Source organism: Theobroma umbraticum, unplaced genomic scaffold, assembly GCF_002168275.2.
Source record: "Theobroma umbraticum cultivar Fairchild unplaced genomic scaffold, ASM216827v3 scaffold_25.0, whole genome shotgun sequence".
Lineage (NCBI taxonomy): Eukaryota > Viridiplantae > Streptophyta > Magnoliopsida > Malvales > Malvaceae > Theobroma > Theobroma umbraticum.
In genome coordinates, this window is record NW_018397282.1 from 1,092,236 (window position 1) to 1,099,895 (window position 7,660).

Sequence of the window (7,660 nt, forward strand, 5' to 3'; positions counted from 1 at the left end):
TGGAGGAATCATCCTAATTTTTCATGGAATAACAATGAAAGGTCTTTATTAGTAGCTAAGTCAAACTTTCCTCTTGGATTTCCATCTAGAGCCCTCATACCAAAAAAAAGAAGACTTCAATGGAGGATACGTTCATGCAATTCATGACAAAGACTGATACATTCATAACAAAGACTTATGCATTTATGACAAGGATTGATGCTTTCATTCAAAATCAAGTAGCATCAATTAGAAATCTTAAGACACAAATGGGCCAGCTTGTCAGTGCTTTAAATACTAGACCTCATGGTACCTTACTAAGTGATACTGAACCTAACCCAAGAAGAGAAGGTAAAGAACATTGTAAGGCAATCCATCTTCACAATGGAAAAGAGGTAAGTAGTAAAGATTTAAATTCTAAAATTTCAATTCAATAAGATAAAAAAGAAATTGAAAAAGTTGTTGAAAAAGAAATTGTAGTTGAAAAGTTTATTAGAAATTCAAAAGAAAAATCACAATTAAAGACTACTCTTACACCGCCACCACCTTTTCCTCAAAGATTTTAGAAAGAAAAACTTGACAAAAAATTCCAAAGATTTATTGATGTGTTTAAAAAATTACATATTAATATTCCCTTTTACCAAAGCTCTAGAACAAATGGCAAGATATATTAAATTCTTGAAAGACATCCTATCTAAAAAGAGGAAATTGGGTGAGTTTGAAATTGTTGCACTTATTGAAAAGTGTAGTGCTATCATTTGGAATAAGCTTCCACCAAAGCTTAAAGATCTAGGTAGTTTTACTATTCTTTACACTATTGGTGCTCTTTGTTTTGCTAAAGCTTTATGTGATTTGGGTGCAAGTATATATTTGATGCCATTGTCCATTTACAAAAAATTGGGTTTGAAAGAAATTAAGCCAACTTTTGTGACTTTACAACTTACTGATTGATCCATCACTTATCCTTATGGTATTATGGAAGATGTTTTGGTAAAAGTTGGTAAGTTTATTTTACTAGTAGATTTTATTATTCTTGATATAGATGAAGATCATGAAATACTGATCATTCTTGGGAAACCATTCTTGAGAATTGTTCAAGCTTTAATTGATGTGGAAAAATGTGAGCTTACTTTAAGAGTTGAAGATCAACAGCTAACATTTATTATTTTTAGAGTTTTAAAATTTTCCAATGAGCATGATGAATGTTTCTCAATTGATGTGGTGGATGACATAATGAATAAAGTATTTATTGAAAATTATCATGATCCACTTGAAACCTCTTTAAATTCTTCATGTGATATTATTGATGAAAATATTCTTAAATATGCTAACCATCTTAATGCCCATTCATGTCTCCCAAGATCCCAATTTGAGTCTTTGGAATTATCAATTACAACTTCACCAATCAAGCCTTCCATTGAAGAACCTCTTTCACTTGAGCTTAAACCACTGCCTAATCATTTAAGGTATGCTTTTTTGGGAAATTCTTTTATACTACCATTAATTATTTATTCTTCTCCTTCTAATGAACAGGAAAATAAACTTTTTTGAGTTTCAAAAGACTACCAAAAAGCAATTAGGTGGACCATTGCTGATATTAAAGGAATTAGTCCATCAATTTGCATGCACAAAATTCTTTTGGAAGAAAATCACTGTAACGACCGCTTCCTGATCATTACCGGTGTTCAAGACTTACAAGAGAATCCACGAAATCCCGAACAAGCCTTAGTTGAGATTCTTGTTAACTAAACTAAACATTTTAATGCTTATATTAAACGACTCGAATTTCCTTATAACATTTCATTTTGTGACGACTATTCAAAATTTTGCTGACTTATATAAAATATAATCGTTTACTTAAACCGAATAAGAAACTTTAATTAAAATCAACAATTAGATATTAATATCTAAATCTAGAAAATTTCAAAATACATTCAAACATCACACTTAGAATTCATTACATGACATCAAAGTTGTTTGGTGATACAATTTCGATAAACTAATTTTAATACATCCAACCATCCTACACAAGCATGACCTCTATGCAACGGAGCTGCTTAGAGTAGAAGTCCAAAAGATACCATTACCTACGTCGCAACGAGTCAAAATGTGCTGAGGCAATACACGTGAGCTGATCACTTATTTACACAAAAAGGAAGATAAGGGGGTAAGTCTCATAGACTTAGTGATCATCAACTTTATGAGCAGGGCGTAGATGGGAAACAAGCTAGGGATAGAAAATTTGAATATTAAAAGCATATGAATATATAAACCATTTAAAATCAACTGAAACATTTGTGCCTTACATATATACCAAAGAATTGTGACGCAAAGTAATCATTTTAGGTAATGTATTAAAACTGGTACAATTAAAAGATTTCTACCGTCAAAATCATTTGATGTCATTTACTCAAAATTGAACTAACATATGCACGCACGCTCCCATAAAATCAAACAATGTCGATGCTTATACATAGGAATATAAACGAACTCATACTTAAGGTATTAAAAACAAAACCATCATATAAATAAAAGAGTTGTGGAAAAACTGGTATTTCTCACCATACGAAAGAATACATATTTGAAAACCAAATAGATATCACTCTAGAGTAGTTAATCAAACCGTGGACTCACTTTCATGTAATAACATATGAAAGGCCCCCTTCCACCAGATTCCTACAGCCATGGCAATCTGAACGATGTTGGTCGACATCGGAGAAATCATGTGGTCATAACCATGTATATCAACTCGTGGCCTAGCCATGTATATCAACCCATGACCTTGCCATGTATATACCATAAATCATGGCCTGACCACGTCTAATAGCTCGTCGATGACCCAAAGGTTCTTTAGTTGGAGCTCATTTATGTACAAGGGTCACATTATTTCGATGTGACATTTGACCTACTCTCAAATCTCTTAGTTGGACAAAACCATTTATAAGTAAATTTTTCAAAAGCTTATTTTAAATCCATTTCGAAACAAATCACGGCAACATTATAAATCCGTTTGTAAGAATTCATGATGTAAAACCTTTGCATGAGGTTTAGATATTAAATCAAAGCATCGTGAACATAAAGATTATTCATGCATGCACATCACAAAAACAAGTATGGCACATTTTGACATAAACCGTAGTGAAGAGCTTGTTTTTTGATTTCTAAAACCCTCTACATATATAGCTTACATATATATATATATATATAAACAAAACATTTCTAAAACATTGGCATTCAAAGTATCCAGCATTCTACCAGCATATGCTGTCCACAATTGCAAGTACAATCCGATTGCAAATCAATTTAGAAATCTCTTACTGGAGCTAACAACTCATGCTATCCACAATTGCATTTAAAGAAAACCGGCAACGCTTATTATATGTATATCATTATATAATTTATGAAACTATTAAAATGAACACCTTCTACTCACCTTAGCTTGGTGGGATTTTTCTTCAGCAATTAACCATCCTTGATGCGCATAACTATTCCATGGTTGCATGTAACATTTATCCTACTTAATTTGCTGCCATAATCATATCAAAACAATTTTCTCAATCAACTGTTTGCACTATTATCAACATAAGTTTAATCCACACAAACATATATATTCTTCCAACCCATAATCATATAGAATGAACAATCAAGGAGTAGGCCTTAATTTGTCTTACCTTTCTCAATGATTTAACTTGAGCTAAAATCAAGAAATCTCAAGCTCCTTGGTAGCTTAATCTCACATTCCTGATGAATCACCAACATGCATGGGTTTCTTGGCACCCACACGATGTAATTTGTGCTGCCACAAACATTTTCACACAATCACAATTCAATTCCCTAAGAAATTCATAGATCAATCTCAAACTTTACTTACCTAAACTTTCCTTGAACCCATGAATCATTCACATTTTCTTCTTTGCAATTTCTAGCCTTTTTCCTTGATATTTCTTAGCTACCATGAGATCTAACTCATATCTCTCAACAAAGGATGAATTTCTAGAAGCAAAGAGGCTTTATGGCCAAAGGATAGTGAGAAATAGGCTCACAAGTGAACTAAAATCTCACAAAACTGAGCCCTCACTTAGTTTTCCTTTTCTTTCTATTTTTTCTCTCCTCTCGGGTGGAAGCCTCACAAAGGTATTTTCTTTTCATTTCTCTTCCAAATGGGGTAGATCTCTTAAGGAAAAAGTCTTGAAATGGCTTTCATTTCCCATTTTCTCATCCATGGGCAGATTGCCCAAGGTCACTTCCTTTTTCATTTTTTATATCACATGTCATGCCATGCAAATTCTCTTTACCAATAGCATTTGCCATCCCATGAACCAACAAGGCTTCATGCATTTTTCCACTCTTGAATCCTATTTGGCCTCCTTCAAAACCAATAGAATTTCATGCAACTAAATTATTCTTTCTTTGTCTTTTATGTGGGTAAATATCACAAGGCAAAAAGCCTTGAAATCACATTTTTTCACTTGTATGGGCGGACTCCCAAGTTCCTCTGTCAACCCAAATTTCTTTATTTTATTTTCTTTTCATCAAATTTTATAATTATACATTTTTCTTTTCAAGTCACATTACCAATCTTACTTTATTTACCATGGGCTACCTTTGCCAAACCATGGTTTTCTTTCAATTAAGTACTCTTTTCCATCTTTCACATGGTGGGGGTCTCACATGTCCCCCATTAATCTTTATCCTTTTTACATGCAATCATTCGCATGTAATTTTCATGTGAGTTATAATATCTGGAAATTCTAGTGATTAATTTCTTCACTTCATCTTTAAGAGTCACAAACTCATACTTATCTAGATCATGAACTTCACTTCAAGGGTTTGGCAACTTAATCTTGATCACGAACTATATATTTGATATCTTTGCTTTAAGGGTCTTCATGACTTGATCTTGATCATGAACTATACTTGATATCTTGATCACGAACTATATTTGATATCTTTGTTTGAAGGGTCTTCACGACTTGATCACGAACTATATTTGATATCTTCGTTTCATGGGTCTTCAGACTTGATCTCGATCACAAACTATACTTGACCTTTATCGCGAACTATATTTGATATCTTTGCTTTAAGGGTCTTCACAACTTGGTCTAGATCACGAACTATATTTGATATCTTGATCATGACCTTCGTTTAATATCTTGATCATGAACTTTGCTTAATATCTTGATTATGAACTTCATTGTTGCTTGATATCTTGATCATGAACTTCACTTGATATCTTGATCACGAACTTCGTTACTAGATATCTTGATTACGAACTTCACTTGGTATCTTCACTTCAAAAATCTTCTACTCTTCTTGATCTTCAAAAAGCTCTCAATCTTCGAATGCCTTCGAATGAATCAAATGGTTTGGAAGAGCCCCCTTATGTATAGCACTAGATGAGAGACTTTGATGACAATGGGGTCTCTTTGAATTATTTTTAAATTATCTTAATTTAATTAGAGATAAATATAATGACTCATTGAAAGTTTTTTTATTAACTAGACTTTGAGTCCTTGAATTTTTATTGACCAACTTTAAGTTTTATCTCTAAATTTATTTAGAAATAAATTAAATAATCAAATTTGATTTTTATCTCTAAATTATCATTTTATTAAAGATAAATTAGATGACCAATAATTAAATTTTGATTGGTCAAAAATATGAATATTGTCTCTAAATTACCTTGATTTATTTAGAGATAAATTGGATGATCAATAACTAAATTTTAATTCATCTAAATTAAAGATTATCTTCAAATTATCTCAAGGGATAAATATATGACACGTAGATGAATTGGTTCAACTATGTGTCTTTAAAATAATTCAACCAATAAATTAATTATTTTATAATTAATTACATGGTTATGATATCATTAAGTTTACGTGACGACATGTAATTGGATAATAATTTTTCTTCCTCTACATTCTACTTAAAGACCTTGGAGATCATTACACACAAGAAGTTGAAATGCATTGTAACAACTAATCTGCTTTACACATCTATAAGCATCCCATTTTTCAAGAGAGAACAAGGCATGTTGAAACGGATTGCCATTTCATAAGGGATAAGGCATTTTCAGGAGAGAACAAGGCATTTGCCATTTCTCCGATATATGTTCCTACTTAGTCGCAATTGTTAGATTAATTCACAAACACACTACAACTAGGACCTTTTCAGTCATTATCTAAGCAAGATGAGCATGCACAACATTCATACTCATCTTGAGGAGGAATATTAAGGACTTGTTATTGAATTAATATTTAATTTAATTTTTGCAAATAGTTAATTAGTCTTTTACCTTAGTTTCAGTTTTACCATCTTTAGTTTACTATTTCACATCTTTTACTATTCATTTTTGTTAGTAAGACCATTTTGCCTTTTCTAATTCTATTATTCTATTACTATGCATCCAACACCTATATATGCAGGGATTGTAACTGACTAGAATAGTAATCAAAGCTTAATTTGCAATTATCGCCAAATCCATTCTTTACACCTTGTTTTCTCCACAAATTAAAGTACAAGAACAACAATTTTATATTTTTTTATTAAGGGAAGGGGACTTTTAACTTTACTTTTTAGATAGGGAGATCATATCCTAATCAATAAGCCAAATGCTCAACTACATGCAATAGATTATATGATTATTATCACTTAGAAAATATTGTCCCTCCTAAAAATGGGTAAAATTAATAATCTTTATACAATTTAAATTTGATATAATTAACCAAGCTAAGCCACTTAGCATTTGTAAAAGGGGTTCTTGTGATAGGGAGAGGAAGTGTTAAAAATAAGTAAAATGATGCATCAAAGGTGATAGAGTGAAAGATTAGAGTAATTCTTGAAATACTAAGTGTCGTGGCAAGTGGAAGACAATAAAAAGAGAATTAAAGAGAGAATTTAGAGAGAGAGAAGTTCTGGAGGAGAATGTGTTAGCCTTTTAAAGAGGGAAGAAGCCCTCTAAATGAATTGTGAGGCTTTATATATAGTGCTAAAAGTGACAGCTACTCAAGAACAAACTTTAATGCGCCTCATAAATGATATTATTATAAAGAGCTTTAATGTGAGTAACAGTTAATATAATTGGATGTAATAAGACTTGTTCTTGAGTAAACGGTAATAGAGAAGAGGTATCCATGAAAAGATACAAGAGAAGAAGTTGTATGTGAACAAGTATAAGAGAAGAAATTGTACATGAATAGGAACAAGAGAATAAGGTGTATGTGAACAAGCATATGAGAACAAGATAAGAGGGTAAAACACTTAAACTTTAGGAAAAGGTTAAGAGAAAAACCACTTAACTACCTTCATATCTGAACCACCAAGCTAAACTCTTCGAAACATCCCCATATGAAAGTAAACCATGAACCCTGCCACTTATTCCGAGTTGCTTTCAGTATCATCCAATTGAAGTGATTATTTTATTCGAAGTAGTTGTTCTACTTGTATTAGTTGTTTCATATGGAGTAGTGCTCTGCTTATTATAGTTGTTCTGCATTAAATAGTACTTCACTTGCTCTAGTTGTTCTACGTAAAGTAGCGCATTACTTGTTCTAGTTGTTCTACATAAAGTAGCACTTCACTTATTTTAGTTGTTCTTTGTACAACTAAAGATTAACCAAAATCAACTATCTGCATTTTGCCCCTTGCAGAAGAATTCTCACTTAAGAATAATTCTTAT